Here is a 15,267-nt window from a genome sequence, read left to right on the forward strand (position 1 = left end):
AGAAACAACAAGTAACATACAAGGGAAACCCCATACACTTTAACAGCTGATCTTTCAGCAGAAACTCTGCAGGTCAGAAGGGAATGGCAAGATATATTTAAAGTACTGAAAGGGAAACATCTACAACCAAGATTACTGTACCTGGCAAGGATCTCATTCAAAATTGATGGAGAAATAAAAGTTTTTCAGACAAGCAAAAGTTAAGAGAATTCAGCACCACCAAGCCAGCTTTACAACAAATGTTAAAGGGACTTATATAGTCAAGAAATACAAGAGAAGAAAAAAGATCTACAAAATCAACCCCAAACAATTAAGAAAATAGCAATAGGAGCATATATATCAATAATTACTTTAAATGTAAATGGATTAAATGCTCCAACCAAAAGACACAGACTGTTTGAATGGATACAAAAACAGGACCCATATATATGCTGTCTACAAGAAACCCACTTCAGGCCTCAAGACACATATAGACTGAAAATGAGAGGATGAAAAAATATATTCCATGGAAATGGGAAGCAAAAGAAAGCTGGAGTAGCAATCCTCATATCAGACAAAACAGACCTTAAAATAAGGATTACAAGAGATAAGGAAGGACACTACATAATGATCAAGGGATCTATCCAAGAGGAAGACATAACAATTGTAAATATCCATGCACCCAACATAGGACCACCTCAATACATAAGACAGACACTAACAGACATAAAAGGAGAAATTGACAGTAACACAATGATAGTAGGAGACCTTAACACCCCACTCACACCAATGGACAGATCATCAAAATAGAAAATTAATAAGGAAACACAAGCCTTAATACAAGTCTCACATTAGATGAGATGGATCTCATTGATATCTTCAGGACCTTACATCTCAATGCAGAAGAATACACCTCTTCTCAAGTGCACATGGAACATTCTCCAGGATAGACCACATCTTGGGTCACAAATCAAACTTCAGTAAATTTAAGAAAATTGAAATCATATCAAGCATCCTCTCTGACCATAATACTATGAGAGTAGATATCAATTACAAGATAAAAACAATAAGAAACACAAGCACATGGAAATTAAACAACACAAAGTTGGTTCTAAATAACCAACAGGTTACTGAAGAAATCAAAAGGGAAATAAAAAAGTTTACAGAAACAAATGACAATGAAAACACAGCAACCCAAAACCTATGGGATGGAGCAAAAGCAGTACTAAGAGGGAAGTTTATAGCAATACAATCTTACCTCAAGAAACAAGAAAGACATCGAATAGACAATGTAACTTTACACCTAAAACAACTGGAAAAAGAAGAACCAAAAAACCCCCAAAATTAGTAGAAGGAAAGAAATCATAAAGATCCAAGCAGAAATAAATGAAAAAGAAATGAAAGAAACAGTAGTAAAGATTAATAAAACTAAAAGCTGGTTCTTTGAGAAGATAAACAAAATTGACAAACCTTTAGCCAGACTCATGAAGAAAAAACAGAAAAATCAAATCAACAAAATTAGAAATGAAAAAGGAGAGGTTACAACAGACAATGCAGAAATACAAAGGATTAGAAGAAACTATTATGAACAACTATATAGCAATAAAATGGATAACCTGGAAGAAATGGACAGGTTCTTAAAAAAGCTCAATCTTCCAAGACTGAACCAGGAAGAAATAGAACTAATGAACAACCCAATTACAAGCACTGAAATTGAAGCTGTGATCAAAAATCTCCCAAAAAACAAAAGCCTAGGACCAGATGGCTTCACAGGAGAATTCTTTCAAACATTTAGAGAAGAGCTAATGCCTATCCTTCTAAACTGTTTCAAAAAATTGCAGAGGAAAGAACAGTTCCAAACTCATTTTACGAGGCTACCATCACCCTAATATCAAAACCAGATAAGAAGAAGTGAAATCACTCAGTCGTGTCCAACTCTTTGTGACCCCATGGACTGCAGCCTACCAGGCTCCTCAGTCCATGGAATTTTCCCAGCAAGAGTACTGGAATGGGTTGCCATTTCCTTCTCCAGGGGATCTTCCCAACCCAGGGATTGAACTCGGGTTTCCCGTATTGCAGGCAGACACTTAACCATTTGAGCCACCAGGGAAGCCCACCCCAAAAAAAGTCAGACAAAGACAACACACACACACACACACACACACACAAACTACAGGTCAATATCACTGATGAACATAGATGCAAAAATCCTCAACAAAATTTTAGCAAACAGACTTCAGCAACACATCAAAAAGCCCATCCATCATGATAAAATTGGGTTTAGTCCAGGGATGCAAGGATTCTTTAATATACACAAATCAATCAATGTGATACACCATATTAACAAATTGAAAGATAAAAACCATATGATAATCTCAATAGATGCAGGAAAAGCCTTTGACAAAATTCAGCACACATTTATGATTAAAATTCTTCAAAAGATGGGCATAGAAGGAACCTACCTCAACATAGTAAAGGCCATATATGATAAGCCTACAGTAAACTTATTCTCAATGGTGAAAAACTGAAAGCATTCCCCCTAAGATCAAGAACAAGATAAGGGTGGCCACTTTTGCCACTATTATTCAACATAGTTTTGGAAGTCCCAGCTATAGCAATCAGAGAAGAAAAAGAAATGAATACAGATTGGAAAAGAAGTAAAGCTCTCACTGTTTGCAGCTGACATGATACTGTATATAGAAAATAAAGATAGTACCAGAAAATTACTAGAGCTAATCAGTGAATTTAGCAAGATTGCAGGATACAAAATCAATACACAGAAATCACTTTCATTTCTATATACTAACAATGAAAAATCAGAAAGAGAAATTAAGGATCAATCCCATTCACCATTGCAACAAAAAGAATTCAATATCTAGGAATAAACTTAACCTAAGGAGACAAAAGAATTGTACAAAGAAAATTATAAGACACTCATGAAAGAAATTAAAGATGACATAAAACAGATGGAGAGATATTCCATGTTCCTGAGTAGGAAGAATCAATATTGTGAAAATGACTATACCAAAGGCAATCTACAGATTCATTGTGTTTCCTATCAAATTATGAATGGCATTTTTCACAAAACTAGAACAAAAAGTTTCACAATTCATATGGAAACACATAAGACCCTGAAGAGCCAAAGCAGTCTTGAGAAAGAAGAATGGAGCTGGAGGAATCGACCTTCCTGACTTCAGATTATACTACAAAGATACAATCATCAAGACAGTATGGTACTGGCACAAACAGAAGTATAGATTAATAGAACAAGATAGAAAGCCCAGAAATAAGCCCATGCACCTATGGGTACCTTATTTTTGACAGAGGAGTCAAAAATATACAATGGGGGCAAAGACAGCCTTTCAATAAATGGTGCTGGGAAAACTGGACAGCTACATGTATAAGAATGAAATTAGAACACTTCCTAACACCATACACAAAGATAAACTCAAAATTGATTAAAGACCTAAACGTAAGACTAGAAACTATAAAACTCTTAGAGGAAAACATAGGCAGAACAGTCACTGACATAAATCAAAGCAAGATCATCTATGATCCACCTCCTAGAGTAACAGAAATAAAAACAAAAGTAAACAAGTGGGACCTGATTAAACTTAAAAGCTTTTGCACAGCAAAGGAAACTATAGCAAGGTGAAAAGACAACTCTCAGAATGGGAGAAAATAATAGCAAATAAAACAACTGACAAAGAATTAATTTCCAAAATATACAAGTAGCTCATACAACTCAATGCTAGAAAAACAAACAACCCAATCATAAAGTGGGGGAAAGACCTAAACAGACATTTCTCCAAAGAAGACATACAGATGGCTAACAAACACATGAAAAGATGCTCAACATCACTCATTATCAGAGAAATGCAAATCAAAACCACAATAAGATATCACCTCACACCAGTCAGAATAGCCATCATCAAAAAGTCTATAAACAATAAATGCTGGAGAGGGTGTGGAGAAAAGAGAATGCTCTTGAACTGTTGGTGGGAATGTAAATTGATACAGCCACTATGGAAGACGGTATGGAGATTCCTTATAAAACTAGGAAGAAAACCACCATATGACCCAGCAATCCCACTCCTAGGCCTATACCCTGAGGAGACCATGGTTGAAAAAGACACATGTATCCCATTGTTCATTGCAGCACTATTTACAATAGCTAGAACATGGAAGCAACCTAGATGTCCATTGATCAATGAATGGATAAAGAAGTTGTGGTTTATATACACAAAGGAGTATTACTCAGCCACAAAAAGGAACACATTTGAGTTAGTTCTGATGAGGTGGATGAACCTAGAACCTATTATACAGAGTGAAGTGAGTTGGAAAGAGAAAGATAAATATTGTATTCTGATATACATATACAGAATCTATAAAAACGGTACTGAAGAATTTACTTAAAAGGCAGCAATGGTGAAACAGACAGAGAATAGACTTATGGACATGTGGAGAGGGGAGGAGAGGGTGAGATGTTTGGAAAGAGTAACATGGAAACTTACATTACCATATGTAAAATATATAGCCATCAAGAATTTGCTGTATGGCTCAGCAAGCTCAAACAGGGTTCTTCATCAACCTAGATGGGTGGGATGGGGAAGGAGACGGGAGGGAGGTTCAAAAGGGAAGGGATATATGTATACCTATGTCTGATTCATGTTGAGGTTTGAGAGAAAACAACAAAATTCTGTAAAGCAATTATCCTTCAATAAAAAATAAATTAAAAAAAATAACAGAAGTCTTTCAGGTAGAAAGAAAATATTAGTAATACCAGACAGCAATCTGGATGCTCACAGAAGAATGAACAGCACAGGGAATGGCAACTACATTGAGTATTAAAGGTGTTCTCCTATTTGTTTTTATTTAGTTGCTAACTCCTGTCTGACTCCTTGAAACCCCATGGACTGTAGCCTGCCAGCCTCCTCTGCCCATGCGATTTTCTAGGCAAGGATACTGGAGTGGGTTACCATTTCCTCCTCCACAGGATCTTCCCAATCCAGAGATCAAACCCGCATCTCCTGTATCAGCAGGCAGGTTCTTTACCCCTGAGACACCAGAGAAGTTCATGTTTTCCTATACTTTCAATCTATTTCAAAGATAATTGCTTAAACAAAAGCAACCGTGAATTGTGGGGCTCATAACACACATGGCAGTAAAATGTAGGATTCAGTTCAGTTCAGTCACTCAGTCGTGTCCGACTCTTTGCGACCCCTTGAATTGCAGCACTCCAGGCCTCCCTGTCCATCACCAACTCCTGGAGTTCACCCAGTCTCACATCCATCAATGCCATCCAGCCATCCAGCCATCTCATCCTCTGTCATCCCCTTCTCCTCCTGCCCCCAATCCCTCCCAGTATCAGAGTCTTTTCCAATGAGTCAACTCTTCTCATGAGGTGGCCAAAGTACTGGAGTTTCAGCTTTAGCATCATTCCTTCCAAAGAAATCCCAGGGCTGAACTCCTTCCGAAAGGACTGGTTGGATCTCCTTGCAGTCCAAGGGACTCTCGAGAGTCTTCTCCAACACCACAGTTCAAAAGCATCAATTCTTCAGCGCTCAGCCTTCTTCACAGTCCAACTCTCAAATCCATACATGACCACAGGAAAAACCATAGCCTTGACTAGACGGACCTTTGTTGGCAAAGTAATGTCTCTGCTTTTGAATATGCTATCTAGGTTGGTCATAACTTTCCTTCCAAGGAGTAAGCGTCTTTTTTAATTTCATGGCTGCAGTCACCATCTGCAGTGATTTTTGAGCCCCCCCAAAAATAAAGTCTAACACTAGCACAAAAGCCAGAAGGGAAGAAATGGCAGTAAACTCTTGAAAGCACCTTGTACAATGAAATGGTACACTGTTACTTGAAGGAGACTGATAAAATGTGTACCACCAGCTGGTGAACTACATTTCACAGATCAACCTGGCTTACAGCCTGTTTTTGCATGCTGTGTAAGCTAGGAATGATTTTACATTTTTTTTAAATTACAGAAAATTGAATATGTAACAAAGACCATATGCAACCCACAAGTCTAAAATATTTATTATTTGGGCCTTTTCAGAAAAATATTGCCAACTCTTGCTGTGTAACAGAAATGCTAAATGCAACCACCAAAATAACAATGTGACAGTGTAACTAATGAACCAGAAATGAAGATACAATGGAATCAGAAAGAATATTCAATACAGTATTATATTGAGCATCCATATCAGAGAGGAAGAAGTAAAATTATCTTTATTTAAAGATAGAATGATTGTGTATGTAGAAAACATGATAGAATCTACAAAGAAGCTTCTAGAACTACTAAGTAGGTTTAGTAAAGTTGAAGGATACAAGGATAGCAAATTGCAATTTTTGTACTAAGAATGGCCATTTGGACATTGAAAGAAAAAAATACTGCAATATCATGAAATATGTAATGCTTAGTGATAAATCTGACAAAATATGGACAAGACCTGTACTTTTTACATGCAAAATGTTGCTGAGAGAAACTAAAGAAGATCTAAATAAATGGAGATGCATACTGTGGTCATGTACCTGAAGACTCAGCAGTTGTATGATGTCAATACTCCCTAAATTGATTTGGAGGTTCAGTTCAATCCCAGGTAAATAACAGCCAATGTTTTGTAGAAAATAAGCTGAATCTAAAATTGGTAAGAAAATGAGAAGACCTAAGACAGACAAAATAATTTTGAAAAAGAACAAATTTGGAAGATCGACACTGTCTACTTTCAAGATGTATTATAAGCTATGATAATCAAGACCATATGGTACTAGCATTCAGGTAGACGATGCCTTGATAGCTCAGTGGAATAAACTAGGGACCTCAGATCTAAATCTATACATATGTTGATGGCTGATTTTTGACAAAAGTGACAATGCAATTGAATGAAGAAATGATAATGTTTTTAGCAAAGACATTTTCATGAAAAAAAGAAAAAACTTGAAATCATACCTCATACCACTTAAAAATTAATACAAAATGGACCATAAATCTAACTGTAAACCTAAAGTGATAAAATTTCTAGAACAAAATAAAAAAAAAATCTTCGTTACTTTTTTTGTGTGTGGTTTTTTTAAATTTTATTTTATTTAACTTTACAATATGGTATTGGTTTTGCCATATATCAAAATGAATCCGCCACAGGTATACATGTGTTCCCCATCCTGAACCCTCCTCCCTCCTCCCTCTCCACACCATCCCTCTGGGTCATCCCAGTGCACCAGTCCCAAGCATCCAGTATCTTGCATCAAACCTGGACTGGCGACTCGTTTCATATATGATATTATACATATTTCAATGCCATTCTCCCAAATCATCCCACCCTCTCCCTCTCCCACAGAGTCCAAAAGACTGATCTATACATCAGTGTCTCTTTTGCTGTCTCGTATACAGAGCTATTGTTACCATCTTTCTAAATTCCATATATATGCGTTAGTATGCTGTATTGGTGTTTTTCTTTCTGGCTTACTTCACTCTGTATAATAGGCTCCAGTTTCATCCACCTCATCGGAACTGATTCAAATGTATTCTTTTTAATGGCTGAGTAATACTCCATTGTGTATATGTACCACAGCTTTCTTATCCATTCATCTGCTGATGGACATCTAGGTTGCTTCCATGTCCTGGCTATTATAAACAGTGCTGCAATGAACATCGGGGTACATGTGTCTCTTTCACTTCTGGTTTCCTTAGTGTGTATGCCCAGCAGTGGGATTGCTGGATCATAAGGCAGTTCTATTTCCAGTTTTTAAGGAATCTCCACACTGTTCTCCACAGTGGCTGTACTAGTTTGCATTCCCTCTTTGTTACTTTGAGAAAATATTTCATGGATATAATATCATAAGTGTGAAACATGAAAGAGTAAGTTAATCAACTGAACGTCATCAAATTTAAGAGCTTGTATGCCTCAAAATAAATACTGCTAAGATAAGAGAAAAGCAGACACAGACTGGGAGAAGTCATTTGCAAGTTATATACATGATAAAAGTTTGTGTACAACACATAAAGAACTATAAAACTTCATAATTCAAAGCAAACAGCTCAATAAAAAAGGGCCAAAATATTCAAACAAACGCATTAACAGAGATGATTTAATCCAACAAAGAAGGCTGCAAATGAAAACATGAAAAGATGCTAAACAGTATTAGTCATCAAGGAAAAGCAAATTAAAGTCACAATTAAACACACCACACTTTTATTAGAATGACTAAAATGAATAATTACGGTTGAGGTTGTCAAGGAACAAGAACTCTTATAGGATGCTGGTGGGAATGTAAGACGTACGTTTTGGAAAAGAGTTCAGCAGTCTATCATATATCTATGATATGATCCAGGCATTTCACTCCTAGGTGTTTACCCAAGGGAAATGCAAACATATTTCAACTGCAGGAGAATTTTTCATTTGTAGGAGAAATAAATACAATGAAATATGATTTGGTAATACAAAGTAATAAACTACTAATAGATGAACAATATGAAAGAGTCTCAAAATCATTATGCTAAGGGGGAAAAAGCAGAGTGCCATGGGAGAGGCAGGGAAGGGTATTATAGGGCAGGATTACAAAAGGCATGAGGAAACTTTGGGGGGTGATGTAGCTTTTTTTCTTTCTATTTGTGGCAATAAGGCCTTTTTTTTTAAATAACTACTGAATCTGAAAATGTGAAACTATCTTTTGGTTATGAAAACTGGAAAACAGTTCTTAAATTATGATAGAAGCATTTCCATGACCATAGTTTGATACACAGTAGGACTCTCTGGGCCCTAAGGGACACCTGGGAGGCTCCCATCATCACAGATTCCATCAAGTGCATGCTAGCACCCTTTGTCAAGCCTTATCCAGAAATGAAGGATTCCATAGGAATGGAGTACCAAGAAAACAGAAGGCTACTTTTCTCAGACCTTAGAATTCACTGCGCTTCCCTGGTGGCTCAGATGGTAAAGAATCCACCTGCGATGCGGGAGACCTGGGGTCGACCCCTGGGGTTGAGAAGATACCCTGGAGGAGGGCATGGCAACCCACTCCAATATTCCTGCCTGGAGAATGCCATGGACAGAGGAGGCTGGTGGGCTACAGTACATGTGGTTGCAAAGAGTCAGACACGATTGAGCAATGAAGCGCACTGCACATGTTACTTCAGGCTCTCATCAGTCAGTCAGTTCAGTCGCTCAGTCGTGTCCCGACTAACTCTCTGCGACCCCATGAACCGCAGCATGCCAGGCCTCCCTGTCCATCACCAACTCCCGGAGTTCACTCAAACTCATGTCCATTGAGTCGGTGATGCCATCCAACCATCTCATCCTCCGTCATCCCCTTCTCCTCCCACCCTCAATCTTTCTCAGCATCAGGGTCTTTTCAAATGAGTCAGCCCTTCGCATCAGGTGGCCAAAATATTGGAGTTTCAGCTTCAACATCATTCCTTCCAATCAACACTCAGGACTGATTTCCCTCAGGATGGACTGGTTGGACCCCCTTGCAGTCCAAGGGACTCTCAAGAGTCTTCTCCAACACCACAGTTCAAAAGCATCAATTCTTCGGCACTCAGCTTTCTTCACAGTCCAACTCTCACATCCATACATGACCACTGGAAAAACCATCGTCTGTCATAGCTGGATAATAAATTCAGAGAGAATCAGAATCCTGATATCTTATAGGAAGAAAATTAAAAGAGAAAGCCTGAGTCATAGTTAAAACAAGACATCAGTGAATAATCTCTTAAAATCCTTCCAGCAACAAGCAAAGGTATGCAGCCCCCAGAGACGTGGGGCAGTCTGAGTTGCTCTGATCACATGTGGTCTCTCTCATTTGCTGCAAGAGCAGTTTTATGGCTCTGTTGTTCTAGTCCTATTGTTTTTCACATTAACTAGAAATCTGGCCTTTAGACATTGAACAAGATGAGGCCACCTAATTTCTTCTATGTTAGAAGGAATTCATGCCCTGGTGAGTCAAGGTTAGCAGAAAAAATGCTTTATGCAAATAGGATATGTGAAAACCTAGATGCATTGTTTTTCATTTTAAAGGTTCACTGGAAGCATTTCCTAACCCAGTGTTCTTACAATAATATTTTTAAAGAATGAAATTCATCTTTACTGAAAAGGCCAGTGAATATTTTTCTTACTACTTGCGTGCATTACTTATTAATATTGGATTTTATGAATTTAAATCACACTTCCTGGTTCTTTATTTTCAAAATAATTATTTCACTCTCAAGCACTTTAGCTTCCTGGAGTCATTAAATAAATACTATTAAATATGAGTGTATAAGAGGTATGCAGAGGAAATTACTATACAAAATACAGAGTAATTTACAACCATAAAAGCTAATTTATTATAAATGATGAATATGATGTGTGGGCAAAGTAAAAGAAAACTAATTAAAATGCATTTTAAAAATCTACCCCGGGAATTCTGAATCAGTTGCAGGAGCTCTTACTAACAAATATTCATGCCTATGTACAAATATATGGAAATTGCAAAATCGCTGTATCATTTGAATATGCTTCTGGGTATTCTTGCCTTTGTTTTCTTTGCGATTTCAAGTGATAATCATTTGAAAAGGACTGGTGCTTCCATGAATATAAATGAAAGTGAAAGGCATCGCTTTGTTTTTTAGTTTCAGAATTGCATTCACTGTCAGCAAAGTTAATGACTTTACATAGAGTATCGGTACTCATTTATCCTGCTTTATTAACTCTCATTAGGAAGTGACATGGTGAATATGCCAGATGCCTGATAAAATTCCTGGAACATGCTAAGCACCCAGATATTTTTAAAGTAACTAAATGCAAGCTTATGAGTAAACTTTCTTCTTTCATAAAAACATAAAGGACTTTTGTGTCTTTTTTACAAATTGTGCAGTTCCAGCTTTCTAGTTTTGTGAAAGAATAAATTAATTTTTCAACTTATTTAAGTTGACTGCATTTTAAAAGTTTGCAAAACCGATTTGCCTGGCCAGGGAGAGACTATTGACATTTGCAATTCTGTTTCCAAGTTTTCCCTGGTGGCTTAGATGGTGAAGACTCTACCTGAAATGCAGGAGACATGGGTTTGATCCCTGGGTCAAGACAATCCCCTGGAGGAGGAAATGGCAACCCACTCCAGTAGTCTTGCCTGGAAAATTCCATGGACAGAGGAGCCTGGTGGGTTACAGTCCATGGGGTAGCAGAGAATCGGACACAACTGAGTGACTAGCGCTTTTGTTGCAGGAAGGGGGACCCCTTCCAGGGCCCGAAACTGGGCTCTTGTCTAACACTCGGAAATGAATTGTCTGAGGAGACACATGTGCTGACAAAGCAAGAGATTTTATTGGGAAAGGGCACCCGAGTGGAGAGCAGTAGGGTAAGGGAACCCAGGAGAACAGCTCTGCCGCGTGGCTCACAGTCTTGGGTTTTATGGTGATGGGATTAGGTTCCGGGTGGTCTTTGGCCAATCACTCTAATTCAGAGTCTTTCCTGGTGGCACATGCATCGCTCAGCCAAGATGGATGCTAGCGAGAGGGATTCTGGGAAGTGGATGGACACGCAGTGTCTCCTTTCGACCTTTCCCAAACTCTTCCGGTTAGTGGTGGCTTATTAGTTCCGTATTCCTTATCAGGATCTCCTGTCATAAAACAACTCATGCAAATGGTTACTATGGTGCCTGGCCAGGGTGGGCGGTTTCAACCAGTGTGCTTCCCCTAACACTTTCACCTTCTTTCTTTTCCAAGTCTTGGTAGCAATTAAGAATTTTATTTTCCATGTGCATGCTGAGATGGGGAAAGACAAGGATAAAACTTTTAGGTTTGCAATAAAGCAGAATCTTTGAATAGGAAGACAGAATGTGTGTGTCTTTGCCAATCTGCCAGAAGATCTTGTGCTCCGCTGACGATGCATTACCTCTGTATTCACCGATGCTAGACAGAAAGGACTGGACTAAGAATAAATCTCAAAAAGGTGAAGATCTGTCAATCATTTTTCTTCTTGTTTGTTCAACTCTCCTTGTTGTTCAGTTACTCAGTCATCTCTGACTCTTTGTGATTCCATGAACTGCAACATGCCAGGCTTCCCTGTCCTTTACTATCTCCCGGAGTTTGCTCAAACTCATTTCCATTGAGTCGGTGATGTCATCCAACCATTTCATCCTGTCACCCTCATCTCCTTTTGCCTTCAATCTTTCCCAGAATCAAGATTTTTTCCAGTGAGTTGGCTCTTCGCACCAGGTGGCCAAAGTATTGGAGCCTCAGCATCAGTCTTTCCAATGAATATTCAGGGTTGATTTCCTTTAGGATTGACTCGTTCGATCTCCCTGCTGACCAAGGGATTGTCAGGAATCTTCCCTGCTGTCCCTCCCTGCTTGTGATATACATCATATAGTTCATTCTAGGAGTGGAAGGATAATTTAATGTTAGAAAAGCAGCATTATTCACAATAGCCAAAAAGTGAAAACAACCAATTATCTATCAATGGATGAATGGATAAACAAAATGTGGTAAACACATACAACAGAATATCATTCAGCCTTAAAAAGAAATGAAACTCTGATGTGTGATACAACATAGATGAACCTTGAAGATATAATGCTGAAGTGAAAAAAGCCAGTCACCAAAGAGCAGATGTTATATGACTCTACTCAAATGAGGTACATAGAGTGGTCAGATTCATAGAGACAAAAAATAGAATGGTAGTTGCCAGAGGCTGGGAGAAAAAAGGACCCAAGGGTAGGTAGTTTAATGTGCATAGAGTTTCAGCTTGGGAAGACAAAAACGTTCTGAAGTTTTTTCAGTTGTGATGGGAGCATGATAATGTGAATATACTTAATTCTATGAAACTATATTCTTAAGAATTGTTAAAATGGTAAATTATGTGTTGTGTTTATTTTACTGTAATCAAAAATATTTCATAGATACAAGTTCCTAGAGGCCTGGCGTGCTGCGATTCATGGGGTCACAAAGAGTCGGACACAACTGAGCGACTAAACTGAACTGAACTGAAGATAAAAATAGACTTATATAATAAAATTTATCTTCAAAATCTTTTGTTGTTATCAAAACATATTGATATTATCGGACAGGCTCAGAGACCCTTAGGAAGACATACACATACAGAGGCAAGACAAAAATGTCTTCAGGACCAGATACACGCGTGCACGCACACACACACACACACACACACACACACACACACACACAGAGTGACTGAGTACTTCTTTTTTTTTTTTTTAATATTTATTTAGCTGAGCTAGGTCTTAGTTGTGGCAGGATCTTTGATCTATGTTGTGGCATGTGGGAATTTTTTGTTGTTGTGGCATGTGGAATCTAGTTCCCTGACCAGGGATGGTACCTGGGCCTCCTGCGTGGGGCACACAGAGTCTTAGCCACTGGACTACCAGTCCCTGTAACTGAGTACTTCTGTACCAACTACAGGGCACACATAAGTGATCCTCTCTTGTCAGTATAGACACGGACTGTTTCAAATTAGACAAACAGCCTCTGCAAGTGGCACTTGGCTAAATTCCCAAACATGAGCTTTTGTATCTTACTTTTATTTATCTTGAAAATGACATTAGACCCTTCATGACTCAGCATTTTTATAAAAACCTTCTCTTAAACCCTGAAATTCATGTTTCATGTAACAGTGAAGATGTGGGCTATGATTTCAATAAATTTTCCTCTCCTTTGGGAGAAACTTAGCTCAGCTTGGTCTCCTGCATCAGTGGAAAGGCATGTGATTTTCAGAACATGCACCAGATGGGGAGAAAATAGACATGGGTTCTCCTTCTGAGTCTGGCATCGACTTCCTGGTAAACCTGGGCCCATCACTAAAGTTCCCTTGTTCTTAATTCTCTCATCTGTCTGAAAAGAGGGAGATGCTAGTGGAATGTTTCCCAAACTCCTAATGTCTTGAGTCCCCACTATCTTCATGGTTTTTGCCAGAGTTACATTTCACCTATAGTATTATTTACTGAAAAACTTTCTTTGTATTAGTCCACTCTGCTTTAGTATACTTTTAATACAATTTTAATGGCTTTAGAAATGTGTAACCAGTATAATATCTTATAAACAGATGGCAATTGCAAAATAAATATTTTCAAAGAGTCAGTATCCATCAATTCTAGTTAGTATCTCTTGTCTGACAAAAGCTCTGAGCAGAAAACCTGATTTCTCTTTATGAAAAAGAGAAATTACAAATTGGGGGAGTGATGTGAAGGAAAGGCTAGTACAAGCAAAAATTTTCTTTTATCTTATGAGGAAGGGTAAGAGAATTGCAAAGGGAATTATGTTTTTCTCTATGGAATTCTAGTAAGTTTAAAATAGCAGTACATTTTCATGTATTGGGAAAAGCTGTACTGGATGGTTATTAAGGATTCATCCAACTCTGATGTCTCATCACCACTCTGTGACTCAGGGTCAGGCAAAAGAAATAAAAGACAATGAGATATCCTCATAAGACAGGAAGGTTCTTCCCCCACCTCATCACCATTACCTGCTGTTTATGATTCAAGCAGGTGTATCACATTTAGTCATTTAGAGATAGAGAGACTATGCAGAAGAGATGTTAAATCTCTTAGTGCAGAAGAAAAGATTCTGAGAAGCAGAATGCATGTTGAGAATTAGTAAATGGTATATAGAATTAGAGCATCTTCATGGCAGTCCACAGCCAATGCACTGTTAACACATGTTTTGTGGCCTTCTGAAGTCTGTTTAGGAGAAGAGTTGCTTTTCCTTATTTCACCCTCTACTGATCTGTCAAAGTAAGACATCCAAGTCATTTACACAATTCAGTGGGCAGAAGTTGCCATGTTAGAATATTCTCAAAAGGTAATAAATGTAATTCACTGACTATAAACCTGCCAAATTTCCTCTTGCCCATCCCTCAGCCCTTTGTCTTGGGATGGGAAGAGTCGAGCTTTCTCAAGCTGATGCCACTTCCTATAAATCTCCTATTCATGCTGTTCTATATTTCCTGCCTTTGAATTGGAAAAGACCCTGATGCTTGGAAAGATTGAAGGCAAGAGGAGAAGGGGGTGACAGAGAATGAGATGCTTGGGTGGTGTCACTGACTCAATGGACATGAGTTTGAGCAAACTCCGGGAGATAGTGAAGGACAGGGAAGCCTGGAATGCTGCAGTCATGGGGTTGCAAAGAATCGAACATGACTGAGCAACTGAGCAACTGAGTTTCCTGCCTTCTGGAAACTGCAGCCTATTTGTATGTCTGAATGAAGTAACAAGCTGATTTATTTATCAGGCACCATCTAAAGGAAATTTAATTATTTACCTTATTTAAACCACAAAATGTATATTTAA

Source organism: Bos indicus, chromosome 14, assembly GCF_029378745.1.
Source record: "Bos indicus isolate NIAB-ARS_2022 breed Sahiwal x Tharparkar chromosome 14, NIAB-ARS_B.indTharparkar_mat_pri_1.0, whole genome shotgun sequence".
In the NCBI taxonomy this organism is placed as follows: Eukaryota; Metazoa; Chordata; class Mammalia; order Artiodactyla; family Bovidae; genus Bos; species Bos indicus.